The sequence below is a fragment of the Cydia strobilella genome, chromosome 11 (assembly GCF_947568885.1).
Source record: "Cydia strobilella chromosome 11, ilCydStro3.1, whole genome shotgun sequence".
Taxonomy (NCBI): domain Eukaryota; kingdom Metazoa; phylum Arthropoda; class Insecta; order Lepidoptera; family Tortricidae; genus Cydia; species Cydia strobilella.
The window spans coordinates 12,510,988-12,524,450 of record NC_086051.1 but is presented as its reverse complement, the minus strand read 5'-3'; the positions used below and the strand labels follow the sequence as shown (position 1 = coordinate 12,524,450).

At 40.3% G+C, this 13,463-nt stretch overlaps 1 protein-coding gene across 3 annotated transcripts in view; it reads right to left on the bottom strand.

Moving 5' to 3' along the window:
- The window catches only part of LOC134745140 (rab11 family-interacting protein 4), a 112,950-nt gene that overhangs the window by 31,012 nt on the left and 68,475 nt on the right, over positions 1-13,463 (bottom strand). The gene's annotated exons all lie outside the window — the stretch shown is intronic.

The following is a 13,463-nucleotide window of genomic DNA, read 5'->3' as shown; positions in this document are numbered from 1 at the left end:
AAAACCGGCCAAGTGCGAGTCGGACTCGCGTTCCAAGGGTTCCGTACATTACACAATTTAAACAATGTAACGCGACTCTTTCTCAAATAAAACATAAGCCATGTTTAGTTCACATGAGACTACTAGATGGCGCTAGTAGGCCCCGAATTCGAGTTAAACTTTGGGCATATTTTACCTTTCCCGTAGCTTTAAAATTCTAAAACCTTGTGTAACTTGTGTTAAGTGTTGACTAGTTTTTATGCAAACAATACGAATGTGCATAGATATAGATTAATGTAACATTGTCGACCCATACATATGTATCATTCGTCTATGTACACAGAGATGGCGTTAGCACGCCATTATATCTCGTCATTACTGACTTCTGAAACCCTGTAAAAATACGGAACATCATGTAACATGTTCCTAAAAATATATTGAATGTATCCAAATAGTTTAACATATGAAAACAATGGGCATGTTTGTACAACTTAACTGTTTACCAAACCATCTCACTAGATGTCACTGTGCTTAGTGCACGCCGTTTCTACTTCGCGGTGTTAAGATTTTTCCTAGAATAATGACCCGATGAAGTGATTTTTGTAAATGTTGAGAAATAGTTAGGAGTCAAATAAGCGAACGGTAGCGTACCATCTGGGACCTAACCGGCCTTCTTGACTCACATAGTTAACCCAGTAAATTTCTTCACATCACCTAGGCGCTCGACTGCTGTCCTTTAGGACGCCGCTCGGCCTTAGGCAGTTAGTTTAGTAGTATAGTTAGTGTAATTGTAACTAGTGCCGACTGGAATAGACTTCTACATCGTAAATCATCTTTGCTTTCACCTTCACCCCGCACGCCCCATCCCTCTCGGAGTAAACTACTCTACATCTGGCGCCCAACGTGGGGCCGTGCTGTGACGTCGCAAGGTTTATGCCTGTCGAGACACGAAGAGCGAAACTATTGCGGCAAAGCAAAGAGATGACGGTCAATATGACAGAGAGTCAATTCCAGCAGCTATTGGGAGCAATTACCAGCGCTGCACGACCTGCTCCGCCTCCAGCGAAACACAGTTCCTTCGCCAAGGCCACCTTCTCCTACGACGGTACAAGGGATCCAGCCTGCGTGCAAACGTTTCTGACGGCAGCTACGTGCTTTAAAAACGTCGGGACCATAAGCGACAGCGACGCGCTAAGTAGCCTTCCTCTCATCCTGAAGGACGCCGCAGCTGTATGGTGGAACGGCATAAAGGATTCTGTCAAAACCTGGACGGACTTCGACAGCAGACTACGCAGAGCATTTGCACCCAAAAAACCAGCGCATATGCTGTACAAAGAAATCGTCATGACTGATCAAGGTCCTCGTGAGCTGACAGAGACCTTTGTAGCCAAGAAACGAGACCTGCTTGCTCAGCTACCAGACCCACTCTCGGAAAAGCAGCAACTCGACATAGTATACGGGAACTTACACAGACGTATAAAAAAGAAGGTTCCAAGGGAAACTGTCTTGAGTTTTGACTCTCTCCTGGAAGCAGCGCAGTCAGCGGAATTGTTACTTAACGACGAGCCACCGCTACCAGCAAAGAGTAAGGAGCGCATCCGATGTAACCATTGTCGGATTATGGGCCACACAGAAGATGTCTGCCGGAAGAAGGCGAGAGAAGCAGCCGCACGTGAGGCAAACCGAGATACCTCGAAAGCCAAACCTTCAGCTGCTGTCACTACCGCAACGGCTACACAAGCGCCATCTCCATCTCAACCTCTTTTTGCTTGCTACGGTTGCGGAACGCCAGGCGTAGTTCGAAGCAAATGCCCGAAGTGTACCGAAAGTAAGAAAGTGACCAAGACAGAACGCGTCGATTTCTGCGCCGCTGGGATAGCTGAAGATGACTCGATGGATATACGCAAGAGGCCTATGATTGGAATTGGCATTGATAACATCACGGGGACAGCCTTCATTGACACTGGTGCCAGGAGCAATGTGGCCTCTTATCAACTGTACACTTGCTTGAAAATGCGTGGCTACCGTATCAGCACTGAACCAGCACGAGTGACACTGGCTGATGGCGACGAAAAGCTACAAGAAGTTTTAAAACTTAAATGCGTAGTCAAAGTATGTGACCGTGCGGTCCCTACGAAATTCATTGTGTTCCCTGGCAAGCGGGATACACGAACACTCCTGGGAATACCTTTCCTACAGGATGCCGGCATGGTAGTGAATGTACCACAGATGACGTGGCACTTCATTGACAACCCCACGAACGTTTATGAGTTGGGAGAGGAGGATGAAGAAGGGGCCTCGTCGACCTACTGGTCAGGCCCTGCTATAAGTCATGGCGTAGCAGCATCGGCGGTGTCAGAGAGCGCTCCTGGGAAGCTCATTTCTTCAACGCGCTGCTCAAGAAGATCATTTCTTCAACGTGCCTTGCCATTCGACGCCGATCTACCTTCCGAGAGTGCTGCCATCCCCTATAAACTGATCCCGATTACAATCGCTGATTTGCCAGAAGTACCCGCTCCCAAAAGACCGAAACCCCTATTTGACGGTTATTCTCCGAGGTTTGTGGACAGCATGTACGAAGACGCTCAGCAGACTTTTCTAGCATCAGAAGTCGAGCTATCACCAAATTCGATTGCTCTATTCACAGAACCAAGAAGAACTGGCATAAATTCACTTGAAGCGAAGGCCGCACAATCTACTTTGCTCGATGACAGCCACAAGGCTCAGCTGGAGCTACTACTGCGCGACAACGAACAAGTGTCCCAATTTAGCAAGGAACCAACCACGATGGCAGAACATCCTATAGAAACTCGTGAACAGAAGGAGGAGCAAAGAAAAGAAATCGCCGACCAGGATCGGAGAGAGACCCCGACCTATAGGGATAACGATCTCGTATTAGTAACCACACACACCCTAAGCAATGCTGCTAAAGGAGTTAGCGCTAATTTCGCACCGCGGCGAGACGGGCCTTACCTCATAAAGGAACGGATCGGGACTTCCAATTACATCCTCGCCTCACCCAGCAACCCTACCGAAGCAGTAGGCTTGTACCACGCGAAGGATCTGAGCCCATACCGGAGTAGCGACGACGCACAATTGCCCATGCCCGTGCAACCTTTGCGGAAGAGGGGGAGACCCAAGAAAACCACCCCTATTCCCAACGCAGATACCGTAACAAACACGAGACGTCGTGGACGATCCCGAAGATAAACTCAACGCATCTCTCCTGTCACCGCGCCGGGTCGTCTGCAGTTCCAGAGGGGGAGACTGTAACGCGACTCTTTCTCAAATAAAACATAAGCCATGTTTAGTTCACATGAGACTACTAGATGGCGCTAGTAGGCCCCGAATTCGAGTTAAACTTTGGGCATATTTTACCTTTCCCGTAGCTTTAAAATTCTAAAACCTTGTGTAACTTGTGTTAAGTGTTGACTAGTTTTTATGCAAACAATACGAATGTGCATAGATATAGATTAATGTAACATTGTCGACCCATACATATGTATCATTCGTCTATGTACACAGAGATGGCGTTAGCACGCCATTATATCTCGTCATTACTGACTTCTGAAACCCTGTAAAAATACGGAACATCATGTAACATGTTCCTAAAAATATATTGAATGTATCCAAATAGTTTAACATATGAAAACAATGGGCATGTTTGTACAACTTAACTGTTTACCAAACCATCTCACTAGATGTCACTGTGCTTAGTGCACGCCGTTTCTACTTCGCGGTGTTAAGATTTTTCCTAGAATAATGACCCGATGAAGTGATTTTTGTAAATGTTGAGAAATAGTTAGGAGTCAAATAAGCGAACGGTAGCGTACCATCTGGGACCTAACCGGCCTTCTTGACTCACATAGTTAACCCAGTAAATTTCTTCACATCACCTAGGCGCTCGACTGCTGTCCTTTAGGACGCCGCTCGGCCTTAGGCAGTTAGTTTAGTAGTATAGTTAGTGTAATTGTAACTAGTGCCGACTGGAATAGACTTCTACATCGTAAATCATCTTTGCTTTCACCTTCACCCCGCACGCCCCATCCCTCTCGGAGTAAACTACTCTACAACAATGTATTTTTTATGTGAAACATGAGTGAAATGTCTAAAAAACCCGTAGGGGTCGGATCAAAAACTAAGTAATTAAGTCCGACTCACGCTTGACTGCAATTTCTAATAGGTTTTCGTGTATATAATCTATAGGTAAAGATCTATTTTGTGTATTTTTTTCAAAATTTTAGACCCAGTAGTTTCGGAGATAAAGGTCATTTCTTGCCTATTTTCTTAAATAACGTCTAAATTCTTTATCCTAAAATTAAAAAAAAATATGCGTTTGAGATTCTCACAATGAGCTCTTTGATTGGATATGTAACACGATATAGATTGAGACACTTTATTTTTTAAATTTCTCATTTACCCCCCAAAAACGGCCCCCATGTTTAAAATTCATTTGTTTACGTTACATGTCCGTCTTTGGGTCACAAACTTACACATGTATACCAAATTTCAGCTTAATTGGTCCAGTTAATTTCGGAGAAAATAGGCTGTGACAGACGGACGGACAGACAGACAGATAGACAGACAGACGCACGAGTGATCCTATAAGGGTTCCGTTTTTTCCTTTTGAGGTACGGAACCCTAAAATAATTAAGCCGGTATTTTAACTCATGGGAAAGAATAATCAGATATCTAGATAAGCTATTCTTGCAGTGCACACAATGCGAAAAGAAAATGGTGGCATTATAAACTGCCTTGCGAAAAACATTGAATGATGTTACGCGGATGTATGTAAGGCATTATGGTCCCTTTTCCAATGAAGTGAGGACTGTAATATTTAAACATCTATTCATACTCGTACTACTCAAAGATTGTAGTCTACTGTGTAGGAATGTTGCATTCATCTGCACACAATGTTAACTTCGCACGCGTCTCGCACTTTCCGTTTCACGCTAGGGTCACCAAAAGTTAAGATTTTTCATGACATGTCAAGAATTTTTGTCATTCAAAACTGCAAACGGTAGTAGAATACCTACTGGAATAGACTGAAATGTCAGTAGGTAACTCAGTACTGCATTTAGCTACTTATAGCGTTCTCGCGTATGACAATGAGATACGCAGTTAATTTGACACTTTTAGAACAACACAAATTCTATAGAACTAAGTGTCATTTCAAAGTAAATGTCAGTTTTAAGAATGGGGAAGATATATTTCCGGTTGAACTTTAAGATGGCGAAGTTGTCTCGAGAATATTTTATGTTTTTTGCTCATTAGTGTTGAATGATAGATTATTATGCAGTGAACAACGTGGAAGTGTGCAGCTAATGAAGAATAAAATTAATCTTGAAAAGTGTTTAACAATTCTTTAGTCAACACCCAGCTATCCATCATGTCTATTTGTAAAGTACCGTACCGAACAACATCAAGCTCTACGAACACAGTTTTTGGTAGCCCTATGCGGGATCATTTATTTTTCGCAGTGTAATAACACGTTAGATAAGTATGTTGACGTTCTTATAACACCTATACTGATGATAAAAGATAACCGTAAGACAGACGTCTAACTTGCTTCGGTTTACGCAACGATAGAACTGTTTATTTAGGTCATCCATCATTGTATGACTTGTAATGTGATGTATCTCATAGTGGCTTATCATTATCACTGATCGATTTGGGCAATCTGCTTCTGGATAGCTTTAATATGAGGTTTACGTAATATGTAACATAGGTACAAAAAACAAGAATACTTTTGAGGTTTTTAACTTTAAATTGCTTAATCTTATAAAGGTACCATAAGTAAGGTATCTATTTACCCAATAAACATATGTATGATATATATAACTTTTAATCCGAAAAAAAGGAGTGATAAAAGTGGTGGGGTCTCCCCGTAAAATAAATGAAAAACCGGCCAAGTAAATAAACGGCAAAAAAATCACGTTCGTTGTATGGGAGCCCAACTTAAATATGTATTTTATTCTGTTTGTAGTATTTGTTGTTATAGCGGCAACAGAAATGCAGCAATCTGTGAAAATTTCAACTGTCTAGCTATCACGGTTCATGAAGATACAGCCTGGTGACAGACGGACAGACAGACAGACAGCGGAGTCTTAGTAATAGGGTCCAGTTTTTACCCTTTGGGGTACGGAAACCTAAAAATCAACTCCTCTATCTTATTTTTTCAGCTTCCTTCAAAGGCACTGTATTAATATTTCGGAGAATGTCGTTCGGAGAACGTCAAACGTGACAAATATTAGGTACTTATTCATTTAAAATTTAATTAAAGTCATATTCACGACAGACGTACATATACATGATATACACGGCATGGCAAAGGAAACAGTCAACAAGTGATAATAAAGTTATTCACTAATAGAGGAGATGCCAGCTCCCGGCCATCCTTGGCACACTTGGCCCACGCGATGCCACCAACACGCGAGATACCATTGTTCGACAGGCGGACTAACAAATTAGTAACATGCATTATTTATTTATTGACGGAATGAAGGAAGCACTCTTCCTTTTATTAATGAAGTGATTATAGTTACACTTACAAGGGTAAGGGCTCAACTTTTTCCGAATAAATACCTATAGGCCTACTAAACTTGCGGCATCCTAAGGAAATTCTAACATTGTCATTATACATTAATAGATACAGCACTGGAGCGCTGCTAATGTAATATTCTCTGTCCATACCTATAGGTATGGTACACGGAACGTACGCCCTATATTACAAGAGATGCTTATATAACCGTAGCACTTAACAGTGGTTTTTAATTAACTTTCCCTATTGTCCCTAGAATCACCGATTCTGTATAGTGCATTCCCTTCCTGCTGTCAATGCGATTGGCACTCGGTTTCTCCGGTGCATTGTGCATTATCCATTATATTATCTATGCAGGACTGTTATATTTGCTTACAGAGTATTAAAATCAGAAGAACCGCTCCCACAGGCGTGCTGGGTCCTCTTTTGGTAACTTAATCCCAAGAATTAGCGGATTGGTTTTTATTTTAAGGTGCGTCTACGCTAGGCGAGCCGAGCACGAGCCGAGCACGAGCCGAACACAATTCGTCTAATGTGGACCGACTTACAAGCCTCGAACGAGCGCGCTGCGAGCGTTTCGTCAGGCCTCCTTCACTCGCTCAAAGCCACGCGCTATATGCCTACCGCTCGGCGTATCGTCGACGATATAATCGACAGAGGGCCGCCGAACGCCCGCCTGAGCGCTCGCACCGCACGTTTCTCGCGCTTACGCTTCGAAATGCCGAAACCACGTAATTATTGTGCAGTAGATGGGTGTAAAAGTCAAAAACAAAAGAAAATTTGTCGTTTTTTTAGGGTTCCTTACCTAAAGGGTAAAAACGGCACCCTATTACCAAAGATAGATATAACTCCGTAATAGATGGATACAGTCTAAGGAAAAAACGTGCCTCGAAAATCAAGAAAATTTGATTCTCGTTCAGAGGGCGCTACTAGTTTTGGCCTACAATCGTATAGATGGCGTTGACGGTTTCGTTTGTTATTTAACAATTTTAACGCATATCAGTGAAAGAACATGGGTCAAAATCATAAAAAAATTTAATGCAAAAAAAAAAACATTTATCTATATTTAAATACATTCTATCGTATTTTTATAAATCTTCATTTTTAGTTTTAAAGTGTGTCGACAGATGGCAGTGAATTTACTGGGGTTACAAAATTTGCTGACAGTACCGCTCTAGTATAAGGTACTCTATGCTATTACTAAGACTCCGCTGCCGCTGTCCGTCTGTCACCAGGCTGTATCTCATGAACCGTGATAGCTAGACAGTTGAAATTTTCACAGATGATGTATTTCTGTTGCCGCTATAACAACAAATACTAAAAAGTACGGAACCCTCGGTGGGCGAGTCCGACTCGCACTTGGCCGGTTTTTTCATTTCCGAGAGACGAAGAAAGGTGAGTAGTATTTTAAATCTATCTTTATGAATTTTGTCACTATTTATTTCTTTGAACATAAGTAGATAAATCGTAAATTAAGGAGTTTTTTGAGTCAGGTATTATGAGTGTTGTTTTTAAATATTTGATTGACTAATATAAAATATGGTTGATTCGCAACATTCGTTTTATTACAATAATAACATAAGTAACAGTACAACCCTAGCGCATTCTTACGATGACGCGTTGGCACGTGGCTCGCACGGCGAGCAAGGCAGTCTCGACTCTTTGTGCGCATACTTATGGTACATTTCTTCTCGTCCTGAGCAGCAGGTATTATTATTAAGATTTTGTAGGCTATTATAGAGTAGGTATTTTCGCTTTTGTATGGGAATGATGTATCTGTTACGTAGTAACTATTTATTAATCTGTGGTTTCGTTCGTGCTCGTTTGCGTTCCGCCGGTTGTCGGTTTTTTGACGAACACAAAGGGATTTGCCTCGCGCTCGCAGTGCGCTCGTGGACGTGTTTAGTGACAGACGTCGGTCGCTCGAGCCGAGCATCATGGAAACGTGGACCGAAGATGCTTCTTTGCAATTAATTGAATTATATCAAAATAATTCATTGATATGGGACCCAAAACTGTGCTGAATGGATATAGCCTCTTGAAATCTGGTATTTTGTTTTGCAATGTGCGGTCCAATTGAGCGTAGTAAATTCTCAAAGTTTGTCGATGTCATTCGAAGAAGGTTCTTAAATTGGCCAGTTGCTTCTTGACCTCTCAAAATGGTTAGCAAATCTAAATTTTGTTGCTTGGATCTCATTTTATATAGATTTGTAGATCCCCATCGTCTTGGCCTTTTTCCTTTTTTGCTGACTACTGCTATAATAATCGCTGCAACAGCAGCGGCTGCCGCAATATTATTAATATCGTCCATATTCGTGCCGCGAGCACACTGCGGAAAACTACGTTCGAGGGAAGTAATCGTTGCAGGTTCGTTGTACGTCCACACTTGACGCTGCGAACGACGAAGCCGAGAACGGCTCCGCTCGTGCTCGGTTCGCCTAGCGTAGACGCACCTTTACGAATGTGGTTGCCACCTGGCTTCCTAATCTATAGGGAAAACTAGGCTTTGGAACAAATTAGTTTTTTCACAATATTGTTTTTTATTGATGAGCAAGTGGTAAATTTCAAATGACATTACGAAAGCACCAACGGTTTGTAAGTTACGCCTTACCGCTAGATTACCAGATCTCTAATTCATTATCACAATTTGATTTGATTTGCGTATGAAAGTCACTAAAGGCCTTTAGATTTGGAATAATCCTACCTACATAACAAAATTCGGGCATAACGCAATCGGAATAACAGCCCAAGTTACAAATTAAACTGTGCATTTGCAGCAAGAGGTGCATTCTTCCATTTGCGGTATTAGATGGTTGTTGCATTAGCTGCACGTGCAAATTTGTGTGATAACAATAGCAAGCCAGGGTGTGTCCGCCTACGCTGGTGTCCTGTCCAGTTAGTTTAGTGTTAAACTAGCTGGTTGGATTGAATGTTAGTAAATTGGGACGGAAGTCGGGGCTAAATCGGGAGTGACCGCGTTGGATAATGTATTGTACACGAAGTTATTGATAACTGATAAATATATTTGTAGGTCCAAAGATTGCCTATTTGAAGTAAAGTACGTATCTTATGGACAGTTAACATGAACGTTTGTTTACCGATCAATAAAACCCTTTTCATTAGTGCTTCTTAGAATCAAGTTGGTACAGCTAATCGAAGTATTGAAGTATATTTAGGTATGTTTTGCGTGCAAGATACTCATAGAGGAACTTAATAGTTCTATTCTAAGATGTTCTATGAGTAAGTACATCACAATCACAATAGAATAGGTAGGTTAACAAAATTACCCGTTGAATTGATCTACTCATACTAATATTAGCCAACTAAGTACGTAGTTGTTTGTTCTCGTATACTACCACTACCACCACGTATTAATAACTAGGAAAGACACAATGGCCGATATACAAATTCACTCAATAATAACACAGTCACGTCCCACTATAATAAAATTGCCTAATTGAATACAGATGCACTTTTAACGGTCATTTCAAAAACGCCGCATATCTCATAGTCATACTAGAAACATGTATCTGATTAAAAATGTACAACTTCGATGTAGGAATTATTGAACTTGCGTCGTTTTAAAACTGACTTATCCAGTTATCATATGGGCTGCCTTGTCATGTGTGCTTACAGAGCTAATGGCTTCAAACAAACCAGTTCCACTCCTGTCTTGAGCACTAACATCTGTGTGTAACCAGAGATCATGCATTATACTGGCTTATTCCAATCCAGTGTCTGGTAAGGGATTAGAATAAATGGAGGGCAGTACCGGACGCGCTGCAAGGCGTTTCCGCTGAGGACGAGCAATAAATGACGCGGCACGATTCTATTGTTTTGTTTGTGTACCCTTCCCAGGGTCATTGGACAGGAATAACGATGTTATGTTACAGTTATTCCAGAGAATAGGCTAATCCCATTAAGGCTCAGTTTGTCCTCAAGATTGGCCAGGTCACAGAATATTCCGCATATGTAGCTTATTGAGGATGTAAGCAGGATAACGCTAAGGAGAGGAGGAGGACAGCTAAGCTATTAGATAGAGATCGATATGTAGGGTATATACCTATACCGTAGACTGCACACTCGTACAGTCAACATCAAAAAGTGCACAAATATAGGTACCAGTACCTATATATCACAAAACACTTTTGTTACCATAGAAATAAGGATGTGTTCCAACATATTTGACCAATTAAAACAAAAACAAATCTAATCCGCGAAATAACTAACGAAATAAATAACAAAGCAAAGTCTTTGTGTTAATTTATATGGATTTCCGCAAAGTAAAGCCTGATTCTATCTATTATATTTAGCCACTTTGGCCGTCACTATAAATAAATAAATATTAGGGGACATCTTACACAAATCAACCTAGCCGCAAACTAAGCAAAGCTTGTACTATGGGTGCTAAGCGACGATAAATATACATACTTAATTATATAGATACATAAATACTTACTTATTTACATAGAAAACACCTATGACTCAGGAACAAATATAGGTATTTATGTTCATCACACAAATAAATACCATAACCAGGATTCGAACCCAGGACCATCAACTTCACAGGCAGGGTCACTACCCACTAGGCCAGACGGGTCGTCAACTATCTATTTGGTGATGACTGTGCCTACTAATTACGGGGAAATTTTTGTTTGTAACTAGGACCATTATACCATACCTAGTGTTAGGTACAAAATCCAAAGAATTAATTAAAACAAAAGTTTTCTCTGCATGTAATTTGTACGAGTGTAAACTATTAGTGTATCAATAGTCTAGTTTAATTTCAATAGGACATAGTTTTCCTATTTGACTGGGAATTCAATTGTTTGCAGAACTCCATGATTATGATGGCGGCTATGCAGCTATGCATTAACTAAATTGTGATAAACTTATGTTCCAATGTTTATAAATAGCTGTTTTTATGTGCACTTGGTTGGATGCCAACACGACCTTGCTACTGATGATAAGAAACTCATGAAAATTATCAGGTTACATTCTTAGCTTCTCGCAAGATTTAGTTTCAGCTTGACATTGAGGTAACAGATATATACCTACGAGAAGGATTTACGTTCAAAATACTGTAAGTACTGTGGAAATATTATACAAATATAAATATTAACGACATTAATCTATGGGTAACTCGAAAACAAAATACCTATCACCACTTTCGTTCCGATAGGTTAATTACGCGAGATTGCACTTATGCGCTTACAAATAATTGTTTTGCCATTATAAAATATCAGCACCATCGCAGTAATTTGATCATATATAGTTATATAATTTATACATTTATATGTATACACTCGTTTCAATGCTACTTACTTCTTGGCTTCGAGAAGAGCGCTTAGACTTACAGCATAAATAATCAAAACCGCACATACAACATTTCGACATCAGATATTGGCTTAAAATCTATTTCGATACATTAAGCAAATATGATCAATTTCAGCAAGGCCCCGATTGTTTTGCTTCAGCGTATAGACTCATACTTATTTCGGAACGCATGAGCAATATTTCGCGTAGTACTGAACTGATCTTGTATGAATAAGATAAAAGTAATATTGGCTACTTGCCGGGTGAAGTCATGGTGACTAAAGTATTTATATAATAATGCTTCGCGGAAAACGCATATACGAGATGAAGAAGAAGTAGCTACCGATTCGACACGCGCAGGCCCTACACATTTCTCCAAAACTATTACTCGCTAAACATACATGAGGGTCAAATTGGTATTGGTAGCTCTTAACTCTATATTGGCCTTCGTTTGATCAGTAACTGATCAGGACACTTCGTAGAGAGAGTGAGAAACGAAAATATTTAGGTAGGTAAGTCAATCTATTAAAGATTGATTAGTTATTTAGTCATAAAGCCAAGCCCTTGATTGAGCGACACAAACACAAGCAAAAGTAGCGTGTCTTGTAACGTGTTACGAAAACTGGAGCGTTTCTTTTTAAAATAAATGTTACCTAAATTTTGGCTACCTTTTTCATCTTCAGTAGATTTCGGTATAGTGGGCATGGGCAATATGGGCGCGCCTAAAAGTAGGTACCCTATTGCCATTAATCTGTACTGACATAACTAGTGACTGTAATTTTGTATCATAGGTATCCTATGATTTATGAAAGCTTCTTCAATATTCAGATCTAGGCCGTGTAACCTTTATTACCTACTGCTGAAGGTATAAAATAAAATAATAAGCAACTAGGTATTTTTCTAAATTCCCGTTGACATAAAACCTTCGGAGTGCAGGGCCAGAACCGATGAAATACTTCTGTAGCAAGTGGATGATGACTGACTAATAAAGGCAAACAATGAGTGATACACTTCCGAGTACTGGGTGTGAAAAACAAACGTAAGAAGTTTTTCTTGAAAGTTTGTATCATTTTCTCGGAATTATGTTTATCGCGTTGATGTAATTCGTCTCTCAAATGAATCATTATGGAGGTAGGTAGGTACATATTATTGCAGAAAACAAATCATGATATCAATTAGACGAAAGAGGTCATTCGCAAAACCTTCCAACGCTAGTAACGCTACGTTGTAGACGTAAAGATTAGTTGCCGAATATTCGTGGCATCTCTAGTTAGAACTCAAGTCTAATTTAAAAGAACTTGAGAATGAAATTGTGCGACTTCTAGTTTCTAAAAACTTATTACGGCTGCCTATTTTTCTTAAAATATTGTCGATGGCCTAAAATTGACTTAGAGTCGGTTGCACAAAATCGTCTGTCAGTTTATAATACCAGAGGCCGGAATTCTCGTGGCAGTTTTAATTGTCATCAGGGACTTGTCATTTATCGACTTTTAATATATATAATGTATACCTACGTACATCATATTAAAAAAAGATTAAAAGTAGAGGTATAACAAGCGATCTTATTGCTAAAGAGCGATCTCTTCTAGATAACGTTGTTGCTAGATAGAGATGTGCAATAAAAACA